Source organism: Hyalella azteca, unplaced genomic scaffold (genome assembly GCF_000764305.2).
Source record: "Hyalella azteca isolate HAZT.00-mixed unplaced genomic scaffold, Hazt_2.0.2 contig3971, whole genome shotgun sequence".
NCBI lineage: Eukaryota > Metazoa > Arthropoda > Malacostraca > Amphipoda > Hyalellidae > Hyalella > Hyalella azteca.
The window spans coordinates 1-18,940 of NW_025934199.1; positions in this window are offsets into that span (position 1 = coordinate 1).

Sequence of the window (18,940 nt, forward strand, 5' to 3'; positions counted from 1 at the left end):
CCTTAATGGAAGACGCTGCTTGAGCGCATTGTATGAGACATCGTGGGATGTAAGATGGTTTAGTTTATTGTAGTTTATGGTAGTTTATTGATATTGATATTAAAATGTAGGGGGCACTGGGATATTCTGGTTTCTTTACATAGATGATCATAGAATCTAAAAAATACAAATAATGCGACTAAAATAAATCTGCTATTATACCATACCATACCATACCATACAACACAATATTCAGTTTATAATGAAATTTTAGCCAAACCCAAGTTTGGCAACATCATATTTCTAAACTTTGAAGGGTGTTTTCTGGTTGACTTAGTTGAAAGGTTTTATAAACGTCATCGAATTGAACTCGTACATGATCACGTTATATATAATTCAGTGAAAAGTGTGCTCATATCCAATAGTTAGGAAATAGAAGATAAAAATTCAGAATGCCTCTCACATCGAAGATTCGTGATGATAATCAAGTTTCCTAATCATGAAATGTCATTTATAGTTTATATCATAAATTATTGCTCAATCTATTTGAAGTAACTGTGTTTTAGTGGCTCAATCAACTGACAAAGGCCTATTCATTACTTTACTTATAATCTAACTTGTATTTAGTAGTCTGGGTGAATAGTTATCTATAAATTTACATATAAACTTATAGGTTACATATAAACTCATAGATTTTCCATAAAATGTATAAATTTACATATAAATACAAATAATGCGGTGTGCAATCACAAAGCAGAACTACGAGAATAGAGAAAACTAGTTATTAATGCAAGTAATAATTCTATATTTCTTAACATCTAACATGTATTTTTGTCAAGGCTCACAGACATAAAATAATTTTAGATTGTATTATCATATTCTTACCCATGATTTTCTCAACGAAGAAAATTTTCCGATTATAATAAGTGGTAGATAATAAATATTAATTATAGAACTCAAATCAATATCAGTGTAAAATATTTAGTAGAACTCACCTTGATTGTGAACGAAGACGCTGAGCAGTTCTGAAGAAGTGCAATAGTGCGGCCTAGGATCAGCTGTTCACCATATAGGCTGTTCTGGAGCGAGAATTTATTTGGCTGAAATTGAGCCTAATTTTCGAATCTCGGTCACGGCGGAAAACAAGATAAGCAGAAGCAACGATTGTAAAAATGCAGCGATGTGACGTAAAAGTGAGAGATAATATCGGTACTTTCTTGATGGGATTGATTTAAAATTATTTTGTACGTACGAGTAAAAATGTACTCAAAGCGGAATTTGTTGCCTGATTTTCATAGATTAGTAAATACGATGACCGTTGAGGAATTCGGCGTCAATGAAATAAATGATAAAGACGATGATTAAATAGGAGTAACAGGATAATTGGCAGGAAACAAGTGTAGGCAGTGAGTGTATGGATGCAACAACGCTAAGACGAAGAGCGCACCAACAATTGTTCTGTTGCTTCACCATCGGCAGCAGCAGCGCGACTGAGCAGACCAGAGTGTTCTCCTCGGCTCATCGGCTCACTGTGCCAGGCGTGGGGGGTTTGAAGGAGGGGAGTAGTGTGAGGGGAGGGAGTGGGGAGTGGAAGAGAGTGCCATAGAGGAGAGTGACGGAAAATTGAAGAGGGAAAGGTTGAGGGAAGACGCGGTGAAGACCAACACTACACGTCGAGGAGAGAACGCAACATAGCAAGGGTTGAGGACGCTTCTATCTTCAACGAGAGGACACGGCTTGGCCTGAGAAGAGGACAGGGCATGGCCTGAGGGGAGGACATGACATGGCCTGAGCGGAGGACATGGCATGGCCTGAGGGGAAGACACGGCATGGCCTGAGGGGAGGACATGGCATTGCCTGAGGAGAGGACATGGCATGGCTGTTGAGGACAACGCTAAGTCCATGAATTTAGCTCTAGTTTGAGAGAAGAATACGCAAGATATTCGATGGAAGGACACAAAATTCGATACGAGGTCATTGTATAGCATGTGGGTAGGACATAGGGTGAGGGTAGCAGCCATCCTAGGGATTTAAAGTACTCTCGATCGAGGGCAAGATGCTACCCTTCAATAGGGCCGACTCATCGCCGCTGAGTGAATTCATGAGGCCTGGTCGCTGCCTCCATTATAACGAGACGCACAAGGTGCGCACGCATCACGCGCGTCTTGCGTCACAGCTCACTCCACCTCTGAGAGATATTTGATTTCGTTCTCGTTTTGGAGTTTGTGGTGTCTAATTTATATTTGATATTTTGGTAGCCTAATATTTAATCGGTCTTTGTTGAGACATAATAAACGTACGCGTACTTCCAAAATATCCATCAATGACGCAACACGCACGTACATCACACGCGTGTTGCGTCACAGCGTCCCATGAACAGTGCAGGTGCTGGCATCTGCTTATGCCTCTTCCCGGCAGGTGAAATAGATTCATTTAATTAAGATTTCATGCTCGCTCCACCTCCATCAACGTACATCACGCGCGTGTGCCATGGACCGCGGGTCTCACTTTTATTAATTGCAAAATTTTCATCACAAGTGGACGGGAATCGCTCAAGCTGCGCCTGCTGCCTCAAGTTGACCCTGTCACTTCAAGAGGTGCCAGCGCTGTGCCAAGGGCAGCGCGAGGCGGTCCTTGGCACACCGGGTACAGGGGCTTCTGGGAGTACCTTGTGGACCAACAGGTTAACGTACACGACTCATTGTTTAGGACCAATGGAAGATACTGTATGTCCATCTAGCGCTTTGTGAAAAGCGTATGTATGGTGTATGTATCACATGTCTTTTGGTATTTTGAAAATCGACCTGAAGACATAGGGTAACATGAAGATGCCTCAAAGAGGGCATTTAGTTTACTGATTTTCCGTTTTACATGGCATTTTGAATCGTAGTGACGAAGTGTTGGTGGCAATCAATTTAATGATGATGCATTACATCGTAGATGGCAGTTAGTTCATAATTGTTTGCGGCATGCGTACGTTTCATTGCAGATGGCAGTTATTTTTGGATCACACGAGAAAACTTCGTATAAGAGATCACAGTTTTAAATCGCACGCGCAAAGGACAGTTGGTGCCCTAATAAAACGTTGCAGAGGATATACTCCAAAATTACGCCAAAATTTATCAATCGTTTCTCTGAATCTTATTCGCAAGATCCAGTGACGTCACGAGGATCTGACTGACTTTCTTCATTTTCTGGGACTAAGCGAAGGCGTAATGGCTTCCTGCGTTCCAAGCCATTGCTTCTCAAAGGCCAAATCCTCAGGCTATTTTCGTGAAGTTGTTGAGTCTGCCCTTCCTCATTCAAATTGTTTGCCTGGTGAAAGTTATGTGAAATTCTAAAATTTATTTTCGAGTTAAATGCGCCTCGACGAACCAAAAAGATTTACTTTACATACGTACACGGTTTAAAAAATAACTAAATTAATGCTTGCATTGATAGTACTGTAGATAAGGAGATACTTTCGCGAATTTTTATGAGTATTCAATTGCTTTGATTTGTTTTAATTCAACAATATTGCAAATATAATTAATTTTATAAAAAAGCATTTCGATCATTGCTAGTGAAACTCGAGCTTACTACCAATACCTTCAGAACATTACGAACAATTGTAAGTCGGATAATTACAAGGTTCACTTTCTGCATATTGTTCAATGGGGACAAGGAAATATTCGCTTAGATTATACTTCCGGTACTGCACGATGCAGAACCTGCTTTTTCTTCGCAAGAGGAATAACTAATTGCGTTCGAAATTCCTTTCCGGATTGCAATTTGCGTGACAATGGCAGCTCAATTTACGAGATCGTTTTTAAAAGCGAATTTATACGCAATCGAATTTCTGTGCAGTCGTGGGTTGTCGGAAGATTTCTTCATTAGTTTGGCTCTTAAAAGATGCAAATTTGTTTGCATGTTGTAATGATATTCCTTCTTGAATTTCAATAATGAAATGTTCACGAAACTTTTAAATAACATTATTGAGATAATGAGATAATTTAAATAGATCAATCTTCGGAACTCGCTCGTCCCTATTGAAACTTGCATCAGTGGCCACATTTTTTAGGTAAAAGTCTGCGTATAAATTGAGACTTATATTTTGAATTCGATTTTAGAGTAACTATTAGTTATGCTTTAGGTAGGGCTAACTCTAATATTTGCAAGAAAACATCACTGGTGTTTATTTTTTGAGCAATGAAGTGAAAAAATGACAAAAAAGCCAAGACACAAAAAATTAAAAGAAACAGCGAGAATCACAAAATGGACTTCGATATGAAAGAGAATTCTGGTGGTCGTTGCTTTTTTATTTCGTGTCATATATTAGGATGTCTTGAGAGACTGTAGTGCCAATTAGAGGACAAAAGTACGTATAAAACTAGTTAATGGGTGTTTTTTGTAACCAAAATTGACATACTTTTTTTACAAGCTTGCATTATAATTACCTTATATTGAAATGACTGATTCCATAAACCTTACATTCTTACAGCTACTGTGCAGGTATAGATATAATTATAAATAAAGCAGGTATAAATAAATATATACAGCTACTGCGCAGGCATAATTCTTGAGTTTTCTTAGGCTCCAAGTTGATTGTAGTGGTTATAGGTTGATTACCGGTTATAGGTTGATTACCGGGTTCAAAGGTGATAAAGAACATCTGCCTAAAATTTTGACTGTCACTTCGTATGTGTAAATGAACTCATTTTTCGAGCAGTGTGAAGATCCCAGGACATTCGCGGCAATTAACGGTTAACTACCTAATGGCAGTGACGTTAATCATTTCAGGCATGTGGGTTAAGTCGTTCAGAGAATAGGTAATTATACCAATAATTGCCGTTAATCGACTGACGACTGAACCAGCATATATGTATTTGAAAGTATCACAGCCTCTGCGCGCACGTAAAATAATCTAATTTCTGGAGCTTATATAGTGCCGCTCCATGTTCATTAGCAGCAATTATCGGTATAACTACCTATTTTCTGAACGATTTAACCCATGCATATGCCTGAAATGTTTAATGTCACTGCACTAGTGTAAAATTAACGTATTTATCGTGTTTAGCAGACACCCAAGTCAACTTGCAGCTGTTATTGATTAAATTCTTAATTTATAAATGACCCGTAGCTGGAATTACATCAGCCACTGTGTAGCTTCATAATTACATCATTTGCAGAGGTTATTGGAGATCCAAGTTAATTTGCGGTGGTTATTGGTTAATTACCTAATGTAGAAACGACGAAAACCGCATACCTGAAATTATCACAGAAACCGTTTAGATGTGATATAACATATTTCTGGACTTTAGTTACATCCATGTTCGTTTGCTTATATTGCCTGAGCCTTTACTACTTCAAATGTGCAATAATTTCTATGATTATATTGCCATAGGTTTACCAAGAGTAGCCAAAGACTTAAACTACTTTATAAAGACAGCAAAAATAATCGTAGCAACGAATAGGACGAGAGAATTAAACGCAGTGATGATTTAGATCAGATTGATTCCATGATCAAATGATGATTTAGATAAGTATTAATTCTCTGATATATAGATTCCATAGAATCCAATTCTTTACAGTTCGCAAAACTATACTGTAACAAGGTTATCCGCACTACTTGTCGGAACAGTACTTGTTGTAAGGCCTATATAGCCAGTCAAGTTAAAGCACTTTGTCTCTGGTATCCTTGTGAGGCTGACTGAGCTATTATAGGCTGCAGTACGCTATTCTCAGGTACGCGTGAATTTGGATCAGTGCTCTTCTTTAAGTGTCTATGAATTATTGTATTATGGATTATTGAATTATCTTTCTGTATTGTTCATTTCGACCTATATTTATTTGTGCCATTTGTTTGTCTCGGCAGGACAGAGCGAAGTCCCTCTCCTCTCTAGAAGACTCTCTATAGTTATAGTCTCTCCTTAGTTTAATAGTCTACCTAGTAATGATCGTGATTCTGAACTGTTCTTGAATAAATATAAAAACTTTATACCAGTAAATTGAACCCAACATCATCACATATACATTACACATAAACGCTAATAAACTAAGACTTTCTAATGAAACTAATTAATCTCAAGATGATTTATCCCGAAGAAGACGACCGAAAAATTTTCTGCTCGTATTTTTTCCGTAAATTTTCTGTTCGCCAAAAGCTTTGTATTGTTGATACGAGCGTCTCACACTCTCTGCAATAACACAAAACGAGCGCTGTGTGTAAGACAACCTCATCGTACGTGCTCCGAATCCGGGGGCAATTTCGCCCAGCTAAACGAAACTATAAAAACATGTGTGCAGATCTTATTAAACAACAACAAAACAAAATAAGGAAATTCTATAGTATTATTATTATAAATGTACACGTTGCATCAACAAACATGATCACAACATCGATCAACATAGGAAGCAACAGTCATATTAACAACAGCAACATCAATCGCAGCTTAGGCAACAGCCACAAAAGGAATAAAAATTTAATATGGAAAAATCCAGGCCAACTGTAGACCAGGTATCTAGAAAATAATTACCAAACCGGTCCAATAACTGGCAACAGCAATGAAAACTGGAGCAACAGTCGTGAACAGTCTTAATTGACAGCAGCAGCAGTCTTGACAGCAGCAGCAACAGTCTTGACAGCAGCAGCAGCAGTCTTGACAGCAGCAGCAGCAGTCTTGACAGCAGAAGCAACAGTCTTGACAGCAGCAGCAACAGTCTTGACAGCAGCAGCAGCAGTCTTGACAGCAGCAGCAGACTTGACAGCAGCAGCAGCAGCAGTCGTGACAGCAGCAACAGTCTTGACAGCAGCAACAGTCTTGACAGCAGCAGCAACAGTCTTGACAGCAGCAGCAGCAGTCGTGACAGCAGCAACAGTCTTGACAGCAGCAGAAACAGTCTTGACAGCAGCAGCAGTCTTGACAGTAGCAGCAACAGTCTTAACAGCAGCAGCAACAGTATTGACAGCTGCAACAACAGTATTGACAGCTGCAACAACAGTATTGACAGCAGCAGCAGTTATTACAATATCAACAACAAAAAAAAGAAGAAGAATAAAGTCGTCCGGAGTTTGAGGTTGTCATGGCGGCGCAGGTCATCGTCGCCTGGAGACTTGACTGAAGACGAATCCAAGCTAAATTAATTATTGATCTGTTCATCTTAGATGCCTTCTGCTCTTTCATCAAAGGCAATCGATAAAAAATTAGTTAAATATCGAGCCCTGTATATTTTGGGAACCGGATTCTCATCAGGGGATTAAGGAAAGTACATTTCCTTGTTTCAAGTAATAAGATTCTGCGCTAGGATTGTACATTTGAAAATCTATAACAGTTGGTCTTTTTAATGTCATGAATTGTTTTCGTGATCCCAGCTATCGTCATGACAACGGACAGAGAACAACTAGAGAGCTAGACCGTTGTTATAATGTGGTTATTAACATTAGGTTGTTATTATTATGTTATAATTTTCTACGAACGTGTACCGCAGCTGGCCCTCCTCATGTACCGCAGCTGGTGATCCATAAAGCCATCTAACTTTGTGACACGATTATTACGAATCATCGATAAATGATAATCACATAATAATGATAACTAAGATATGGCCGCACGTCAGCCTAGGCCCTAGAGTAACCGGTTAACGCTGCTCAATAATGTTAATAATGTTTGAATTATCCTCGCAAACTTTACGTCGACATGAGAGACGGTAACTGGACATGACTGTCAGCCGTTCATTGATTTTTACATGAAACAGAAACTATGATGAATTGTTCTAAATGAGTATTATTCAACATTCATTCATTCAAAAAGTTTTATTCAACATGAAGAACATTCAATGAGTCTGAACTCTCTGGGCTATATCTAATCACCTGAATTCATTCATTGTTATTAGTTCAAAGTCCACTTACTAGCAACTTTAATGACATATTTGACCTCTTGTTCAATACAGTGCTGTTGTAATTACAAGCCCAGGCTGAGATTTAAATGTTCCTATATAAACGTGGTTCATTATATCATGTTATATACTTCTTTGTTGTAATTAAAATTTTATTAAAAAAGGCCACTACAAAGAATGTTCGTATATATAGGCAACAGCTTTACTGGAATATGCACGATCAACATAAATATTTTAGCGGTGACCTTCACATATCAGCACAGTCAAGTTCATGACCACCATCGTCATCATCACCACCACCATCGACCCCAGCTCTGCTAGTGACGTCATCACCATCATGCTTACGTCACTAGCTTCTGTTCTTCTTCCTCTCCCTCTCCTTCTCTCCCTCTCCTTCTCTCCCTCTCCTACCCTCTCCTTTGACTCTCCTTCTCTCCCTATCCTCCTTCCTTCCCTTCTCATATCCCTCTTTTCCTCTTCCTCTCCTTCCCCTCTTTCCTTCTCGGTTATTTGTCTTCTTTTTTACAACACTTCTCTTTAACTTCACTTCTTGTCTGTCTGTCTGTTTGTTTGTCTGCTACAAAATACAAATCTTGTAATCGAAATTTAATACACTTCTACTTATCCTATCGATCTGAAATTTTGCCCACTTGCGTAAAGTTGGAGACAATGCAAGAATCAAATGTCAAAATAATGATTTAAAAAAAATCTATAAAAAATTGAAAAAATAATTTTGTCAGCTACAAATCTTATAACTGATATTTGACATACTTTTACCTGTCCCATTGATATGGAATCTTGCACACTTGGAAATGCTTGAGGAAATGTATGAATCAATTGGCAGAATAAATAATTTTGCCCCAAAAAATTATAAATTAAAAAAATTGAAAAATTATTTTTTTTAATATTCGAAAATAAAATGAGAAATTCATTGTACATCTTTAACATTGGAGACACTGGATTCTTTAGAAGTGTTGTCTTTAAAAAGTAATTTTTAAACGTATATTATTTTATTTAATTTTTCTCTGCCTCTCTTCTCTTCCAAGTTCACGTCGCTGCTCAATAATTCTCCTGTTGATCGCTGCTTCATTTATTATCTTAAATTTAGGTCCACGCCAATTAATTTTTTGATGCAATCTTATTTTCATTGATTATTTGCCAATAAAGGAGTTTGAAAGCCAAATAATGTTTTTTTCCTGTGCAGAAACAATTGATCAAAAAGAGGTTGGATGTCCAAAAAAAGAGGTAAATATGGAGTTAATTTATTTTATGCGCCTACTGGAATGATTTTAATTGTAAAGTGTTGGAAAGTCACCCTTCAAATCATAAATATTGTCGTCAATGATCGATGTCTATGGTGTTATAGATCAACTTCGTCTCGATTCTAATGATTATCAAATAATATATTCTGGCCTTAAAGCATCAAAAGTCACAAAGATTTTGGAAGTTGATTAAAAGATTAATCCTAAATCGACTAAAAATCCAGATTGATCCTAGCGTTACCGATTAACTGGATTGAGTCTTGTGAAGCTTACGAGTCGTAAAGCTTGACAACTCGTCCATATTCAACCATGCACAGGCATTATCTGCCAAGATTTATCTTTATAGTGTTACATATCAATTGGAATGTATCTTATCGTAAAATTCAGAGTGTTGTCATCTTATCGTAAAATCCTGGGTGTTGTCAAGCTTTGGGGATCGTAAAGAACAGTGAGTCGTAAAGTATTGGGTGTCATACAACAAGCCGTAGGCGTTACAAAGGATTGATCGTAGCGTTACAGATCATCTGGAATAAATCTTGTCTTAAACCTCTGAGCGTCGTAAAGCTCTGAGCGTCGTAAAGCTCTGTGCGTCGTAAAGCTCTGTGCGTCGTAAAGCTCTGTGTGTCGTAAAGCTCAGAGCGTCGTAAAGCTCTTACCGTCGTAAAGCTCTGAGTGTCGTAAAGCTCTGTGCGTCGTAAAGCTCTGTGTGTCGTAAAGCTCATTGGGTGTCGTACAACAAACCGCAGGCGTTTCCGAAGATTGATCGTAGCGTTACAGATAATCTCGAATAATTTTTGTCGTAAAGCTCTGAGCGTCGTAAAGCTCTGAGCGTCGTAAAGCTCTGAGCGTCGAAAAGTATTGGGTGTCGTACAACAAACCGCAGGCGTTTCCGAAGATTGATCGTAGCGTTACAGATAATCTCGAATAATTTTTGTCGTAAAGCTCTGAGCGTCGTAAAGCTCTGTGTGGTGTAAAGCTCTTTGCGTCGTAAAGTATTGGGTGTCGTACAACAAACCGCAGGCGATCCCGAAGATTGATCGTAGCGTTACAGATCATCTGGAATAAGTCTTGTCGTAAAGCTCTGTGCGTCGTAAAGCTCAGGGAGTCGCCCAACAGTCCCGAGGCGGCGCTCGAGGCAGCGGCGCTGAGCTATGGGCGCAACGCGCTACGCCTTCGCGCGTACGACGCCCCGCGGCGCATGCGCACGATACGCGCGTATTGTGCGCCTGTCTTGCGTATGCGTTACATCTTTGTCAGCGTGAGGCAGCGTGAGGCATGAGGTGTTACTTTACACGTTGTTTTTAAACAGTTATTTATATTAATTCTATTTCACAAACGACTGAATTGACATTCGTGAAATTGTAACAGATTTTTCGTCACTTTTAAATAAACCAATTCATGGGTTTGGATTAATTTTCAAGTTGAAATTAGTAACCTATTTTATACTTATTGTATTTCAGAAATGGCTGAAATGGTGCAAGACCTGGTGGAGGCCAGGTGATGCAGGGGGGCTGGTGTAGGCCAGGTGGTGCAGGGGGGCTGGTGTAGGCCAGGTGGTGCAGGGGGGCTGGTGTAGGCCAGGTGGTGCAGGGGGCTGGTGTAGGCCAGGTGGTGCAGCTTTAGGCAGCACAACACACCAGCGCTGACGTGCAGCGTGTCTTCTGCCCTCCACGCTTTAACGGTTATCTTGTCTCCACTCCTCGAAAGTTCATTTTTAATGTTTATCTAAATATGTCTCATATAAAACATTCCTATCTATCGTCTGTGCAGCAGCCAGGAAGATATAAGGTTGCAAAATTGAACAGTTAATGACGTGTAAAAATCCCATTTTCGTTTTTAAACTAGTTCTTTTTTCCAGCCCTCGCTTACACAGACCCTATTTCGTGGTTGGTGTATAAGGTACACAATTTTCTATCCGGTTTTGTACAGTAATTTTTTTAGTTCAAATGAAATACTGGCGTAGAAACATAGTACAATGTTTTCGGGGAACGAGATGAAGTTAATAGAAGCCTGGTAACTCCGGACTCTAAACGATGGGCTACCTAGAATCGTGGGTAATAAAATTATTGTCCGTCGGTTGCCACCCATAGAAATCATTCCAAAATTAAACATCGTAATGCGGAGGCTCTAAATGAAGCACATAAACCAAAGTGCATAAATAAAAGACCAGGGCCAATACTTTCAAGAAAGTTAAGAGATCGTAAGTTCATCAGCCAATCATTGACGGCCTTTCAAGCAAAATCCACCAATCATAGACAAGAAAATAGAGTGTAAGTACTTACGTTTACTTAGCGAGTTTTGAAAGTAGGGCTCCAGCCCGTGTACCGCGGGCGCAAAAGGTGAGGGGAGTGAGCAGGCGTGCTAAGCTATCGACCGGCGCTGGGTGAGGTGCGGACGTACGAAGTTGCCGAGGGAACACTCGAGTAAACGATGGAGTTAGAGGCACGCGGACCCTCCAACCCAGTGACCTTGAACTGCATTCACTTAGACATCCAAAACTTGGTTCACTGCCCCCTTCCTCGAGTTAGTATGAGTATTGGTTTTCTTGGGAATTTGTTGAGCACTAAACAGCAAAGTTCATTGGTCGAATTAGGGAATATTTTTTAAACCTTGCAATGGATAGCTGCAACTGTTGAATTCAAATAAGAAATGTAGCCAATTAAATTTGTGTTATTAATTAAAATAATTTTAATTAGTAAAATTTGTGTTATTAATCATCCCAATTTTTGTCAATTGGGATAATTAAAATTGGAGGCACATTCGAACTCCGAGACGAGTTTGTTCGTTCACAAAAATCTCATTAATGTGAGAATAATTTTAAATAGTGGCTACATGTGAAAGTTAGATTACCACATGTCAAAAGTTCAGCAAGGCAGCCACGGCGATGTTTCTACACAACATTTTATACGAGTCGTAAATGAGTTGCCACACGCAAGCATTATCTGTACGTGAATGTTTTTCTCAACAAGCGAAGAGCGTTTTTGTAATTCTTTCTGCACTGTCAAATTGAAGAGAGTTCATGCAGAGACGAAATTGATGCATGAAGACGTGTTGGTATGGAAGTCAGTGAAAATATCAGAAGAAACGACATCAAGGAGCAATATTTGCACATTTTGAAACATAGGTAATTAAGGCTTACATGATCCATAATAAATTGTGAACGTTCAATTCGTAGAATTTGTATGTTCCTGATTTATTGGCTTTTCCTTCTCGACAAGGTCGCTTAGAAAGAAATCTATTTAGTTATAATATGTAAGCCGTAGTTCTTAGTTTTGAATATGTACATAGCTACAAATATGTCACTTGCGTGGGTAACGTGCATTTGTTCAAGTTCTAAATTTTGCCGCAACCACATGGATCTGTTCCATTCATCAAATTTAAAATGTTATACAATTAATTTACTCCTTATTGGAATATTTTCATCTAAGCTACCGTTTTATTTTACACTAAGTAACCCTCTAGGAACATCGCAACTAAAAGGATTGAATTAGAAACACCAAGATACGAGTATATTATTCCGGAATAATTTCATTCTGTGATGCCCTGAAGATGCTGAAAAATGCAGTTCGGCAGGCTGCTCACTGCATGCTAACTTTTGTGCACACTACACGGGCAAATAATTCAATGACCTGACGTTTAGATTTTTGTTGCAATGCAGTCCAGCAGGGTACCATTTGTGCCACTGCAGGCTACCATTTATGTGCTGGCATATCATTTAGTTACAGGACATTTATATTGTAAACAATGCAGTCGGGCAGGCTACTCACTGCAGGCTTCCATTTGTGTGCAGGCATTTCATTAAGTGACCAGATATTCAGATGAAATTCAACACAATACAGTCCAGTAGGCAGGGGCTTCCATCACAACTGCTGGCTTCCATTTGTGCTAAGGCCTATTATTCATTGGTAAGCCGTTTGTATTGTGAACAATACTGTCCAGTAGGCCGCTCACTGCAGTCCGCCAGTAGTGCTCAGGCTTATCATTCAGTGACCGGCAGTTTAGATTGTACACAATGCAGTCAGTTCACTACACACCGCCTCTTGTATATGTACGCAGGCTCAGAAATTTGGCAGGAGGCCAGCATTTCGTGTGCCTCGCTCCCTGCAACACAGGCTGATCATCTTGGGTATCTCATGCTTCTATTTTCTCGAAAAATAAGGTTAAGTTGTTCACAAAAAAATAGGTTGATAATTTTTTATTGATGAAAATATTGGAAGAGGATATTTGATGACACAACACAAATAAATTAGAAATCATTTATATGTTAACAACAAATTAGTTCATAAATTCAGATGTTCTAATAGAATATTTATGCTGAATATGTAAAAAAGATGAAATGATAGTGATTTAATGTTGAGCAAAACATTTCGCTTTCTAATTTGCAAAAAATGGGCATAAATGCGACTTTTTATGTTTTGCCAGAATGCATAATCGAATAATCATATTTTAATTACCTTCTACGACAACAAGAATCCTCACATGAACCTTTTTCTTTGAGTTTAATGGTGAATCTACATTATTATTTTCGAATTGCTGATGTTAACGTAAACGCAAATGCTAAACTTATATATGAATGCGAGGGCGCATGCGTACAGCAGCTCGGAGCTGCAAGTCCTTGCATTGAACACCGTCCAAATGAACGGCAGCAGCGGCTTCTGCGTTCTTGGCACGCGCGTGGCAATACTTACTCAACAGTGGCAGCTACACACCATCTGCTTCATCACTACTGTAATCCCCATGATCATCTTTATTATCACATCATCACGGTTATTGTCATAATCACGATTATGTTTGTCAGTTGAACATTATTCACTCATGCATGTCATTATTGAACAATGACTATACAGGTTCGGAAGAATGTGATAGAATGCGAAACATATTATTACTTAAGGGGAACCTCTTAAAATTCAAAAATTTCCTAGAATCAATGAAATTGTCTTTGAGCCTACAACAACAAATTAATTACAGCTCTCTTAGAACGTGTATGATATTATTGTAATCATCCGACATGGATGTTTATGTCTTACGCATGCCAGAACAAAGGTTTGAAGATTTACAGAACAATTTACGCATAGAAGCTCCTTGTGTCATGTGAGTGTAAGGTAAAAAAAAATTCATCCACTCCAAGAATTGTTTTTATTCGGTAATTAATTTCGTCATTAATATCGGCTGACATTAAAATTAACGGACTCTTGTACCTCAGGTTTTGCTCAACTTTGCTTTAGGTTCATTAGTTTGAAAAATCGTAGGCAGAGGCCACGAAGGACCCGGCAAACGCTGCTAATGCAAAACGAGAAAGTTCCCTCATTAAGAGGCGCAACGTCCACCCAACTTTCGAGATTGCATCACTTACGTTTAAGTTGCTTAGCTCGCTGGGAGTGTGGGGTGTTGGAGTCAGAACAATACATGCATTAGAAAATATATTTTTTGAATAGAGAGATAAGTAGAATTTTCAGGCATGATACCTGTGTTTTTGAAGTATTTTTTCATGACATTGAAACTACGCCAGCATTCACTGCCAGTAAAATATTTCGTCTGGATAGACGGCCATTTGTCTTCTGTCTTCACAAGAAAATGTTCAGAAAGTTTTCATAATTTCTTATGTAAAGACTTTTATTGGGTTAGAGGGCAAGTTGAGGCCAATTTAATAATGAAAACAGCTACAGCGCTGCCTCGAGGTTTGGCTCTAGAACGAAGGTTAAGTACAATGCACTTCTTGTGAGCCGTACGTTGTTGTAGAACGAATGTTAGGCAATACATGATTTATTCTTTGAGATTTACTGCCCGTCTTACGTGCCTAATAGGTTCATATAAATGTAGGCTGGAATATATCTCACGCTGGTCGAATATTTTATGCGTCTTCAAAGTTCGTAAGATGTGTGCTTTGTGCATTAAATGTTGTTTTCGTACATTCAAGTAGATGTATCGTTTCAAGAAAGATATTATTCTGTAATCTTTTGCACAACTTGCATCAAGGAACATCTTCTGCCATCAAATGCACAAAAAAGTTAACAAAAAATACAAAAAATACGAATTTATAAAACTATTCCAATGATTTTGTATATTACGCGTTTGTAAAGTATTTTCTTCGTGTTTGATGTGTATATACCATGTAGATCATGTCACTTACACTTCATACTTTACAGGTAGGTACAATTTCAATGTTACTTTTAATGTTAGTATCAAAAGCATTGAATATCACTCACTATACGCATACTATGATACATTTCGGGTGAAGAAATTGCTGACGACTACCTCTTGAAGCTCTCCTTGTATCTTTTTATGTTATTTATGAGTTGATATGAGGATAACTGAGATGGCATTGCGACTTGGTGAAAGTTACAATGCTTCAAATTAACGCATTATAAATGCTGTCGGAGTAATATCGGGTAACAGCTGCAAATCGGTTGGTCAAGGCAACAGAATTATTATTAATTTAATGCTTTCCACGTACGGCGTAGTCGGCAAATTGATTAAATCGTTTACAAAAGAGAGAGCTCAATAAATTATGTGTACGCCAGCGAATCTAAATGCACAGAAGTCCTGGAATTTACTGTTGGTGTTCAAGCAAGTCTTTGGTCATTTAAGTTACGCAGCCAAAAGTTTGGGCTGGCATTTAAATTGAAGTCACAAATGAAAACTTTCGAAAAGATTCACAATTACGAGACCCATCGGAGATTCAATTATTTTAATAGAACAAATGTTTTAATAGAACAACGAGAATGAATCGGTGTATAAAACATACTCGTTTGGTCAAAAGTCATGCATCTAACGTGAATGACGTCAAAGAAAGGTGCTCCCTCGATGTGTCTGAATTCTGGTCCTTTTTTTACTAGCTTCGCAATATTTGGCGAGCATCGTAATGTAAAGCATGCACTGTAACGATATTTTTTGCTTATGTCCATCATAGTCACGTGATGTTGCCCTCACTCAACAGCATGCCGAGCGCTCTTCTCACTTCTGGACCAGATCCAAGACAGCATCGCTTCTCTCGTTTTTCTCCTATAGAGGAATAAACAAACGTGTTTAAACTGCCACTAATCTAGTATGTTCCAACAGCACTTGACATTCATTCAACATATCCTTCTGTTAAAAAACTTCCATATGGACATGGTGATGAGAAGTGGAATAACTTCTCTAGTCTTGCCGCTTACGTAACTTTTCGAATGTTCTGGTATATGATTTCTCTGGTATCTCTGAATATATGCAAAATTAGAATATAAAAGGAATTCCTCATAAATTTTAAATTTATTTCGAAAAATTCAATATTCCTGAAACTATTTCACACATTTATGCATGGTCTTGATGTTTGACAATTTATCGCTAAAATTGAAATTATATGGAATTTCGAGGAAAAAATAAGCTAAAACATAAGGTTAGAATCAAAGGGAATCATAAAGGTTCGTGAATTAATGTCTTTTGTAAGGAATTTTTTTATCCTAACCACCTAAAATTTTATTAAATCGTTCGCGATCGTACTGGCCTACAAATTATTATATTGTTTTTCTAGTGAGGTCAACATTGATAATGCTATGTTCTGACATGAAATTTCTTCTTCCTTAGTATCCTTAATTACTACGTTCGTACGAAGCAGTCCTACCCACGATGGATCGTCCCTTCTTCTGAACAATATTAAGCTTCAACTGAAAGTACTGTCGTATCCACAACGCCATTCATTTTGTACAGCCATCAACTTTAAGAAATTATTTGTGTCGGTGCATTCCTTTCCTAACTTCTGACACACCACGTTTTATGGAAGTTAATTTAGATCTGTTTAATCATATAATGCCTACTTTTTGCACACCAATGTACCCAATGTCATTCAGAGTGCCACATCTGGCACTGTGCCGCCTTTATCATTTGTGAGTCAGAAGCAGCTGATGTTGGCAGACACTTGACACCACAGCTCAGCTGGGCGCTCCCTGTGTCACTCTGTGTCACTTGCAAGTGTTGCGCCAAAATTTCCAAGGTTAAACTTCACTTCACTTCCCGTATGATGATGGACAATTAGCAGTGAAGGTTAAACTTCACGGCTAATTGTCCATCATCATCCGGGACAACTTTTAATACAAGCTGAAGGGCGTAGCTCATCCTTCGACATATATGAACAAACGTATGAAATTTGAATTTAGTATTTAATCATTTATAATTTAAAGATATGGTCGTCTTTTAAAAAAGAAAAGTAAAATTGATTCGAAATTCTTTCTTTCAATCGGAATGAAATTTATGTTTTATATTTATTCATTTATTTTTTTGTTTAAATGAAGTGCAACTCCATCCAAAAGTGAAATTAAACGTTAACGCTACACGTTAAAATATTGGCTTCTAGATGGAGCTAGTACGCAACGCTTTGGCAATTCACATTATGAAGATAAAAACTTGTATTGAAGATTTAATTTAGTACGGATAAAATATGTCAATTTTAAAACTATTGAGTGACGCAATTAGAATCCCTGTCGATGGACTTTTAGTTACCGTTGATAAATCATGTATCAGTGTGATGCCTTATAAATTATTCACACTGACCAATACGTGATTTTTATGCAGAAGCTTGTGCAGTGCATCTAGGGAAATATGCAGCACATACGCTGCTCCGCTCCTCCGTGTTATTAAAATTCTCAGGCAGCGTAGCTCGTCAATTTAATTCGATATTTGCTGCATGAAATCGTCAGTCGGGTTTTTTAGGCAACGCATTTTCTAGGCAGCAGCTAAATTCTAGCACATTTGTGTTCAAATTCTGGGAAACATATTAACTCTAACCAATTAATCATTAAATTTCCGCAACCGATTCAATATAGGGATGTTGTAATTTTTCGAGAAAGGAATATGTAATTCAGTTGGATCTTATTCTGACGAGGTTATTCATAAAATACATCGAACGATTTATTAGCTTTCGAAAATAGTCTGATTTTATCCACATCATCCATGTCCTCACAAGCTTCCGCAGACAACAAAAGGAATAACGATATTGTTGTTGCCATGGTATGAGAAAATACTCAGAGGCAGCACGAAAATATTGCAGCAAGAACATTTCAGTATCGTTAAACAATTCAAAATAAAACTGCGTCGCAGAAAAGATTTGGCTATCATGCTGCTGGCGGCGAGGCTTGGCAACAAAGATCAATTTGTTAACTAGGAGGAAAATCTCTCCCAAAACACACGCACATGCGAAATACAAAGCACATGCATTTCCTATATACCCTCGACTATTAAGTTGTAAATTACTTCTCATACAAAGCCTAAACATTTATGTATTAAGAATAGATTATTAACATTTTATATATCATAAGTTTGTGTTTTGATCACTAAATTTTTTAATTTGGGCTTTCTGCATCTGTAAGTTCAGTCTTGCTCAGTGTCAGTGATGATAAAAGTCAGGATCGACTATTTGAAAATGAATGTAAAAGAGTTCAAACAATTCAGGATATTAAAAAAAACAGAAATAAATTCGAAAATCAATTCAAGATAGGAAATCACGAAAATACTTGCCAAAAAAGTCGAAAACATGTAAGAAGTAAATTGTTTTACTCCTGTGCGCCCTGCTGAGTGCGGCGCAGCGGCTATGCATCTCTTTCGTCATTTTTCATAGACATAACATAACATAACATCACGTAACATAGAGATGTCGGCGCTGAAGAGTAGGCCTTATGTGGCCTATCGCAGATTCTTGTACTTATTGTGACTAGTTCACAGAAGATCTCAAATCGTGTCATTTGACCGGATATTTTCAAGACTGAGGATAGTTTGAAATAGCTACCAGACTTCCACCGGGTTCGATATGGTGTTAGGCATTTCAAGTCTGAACATATATTTTTCCATAGCTGTAT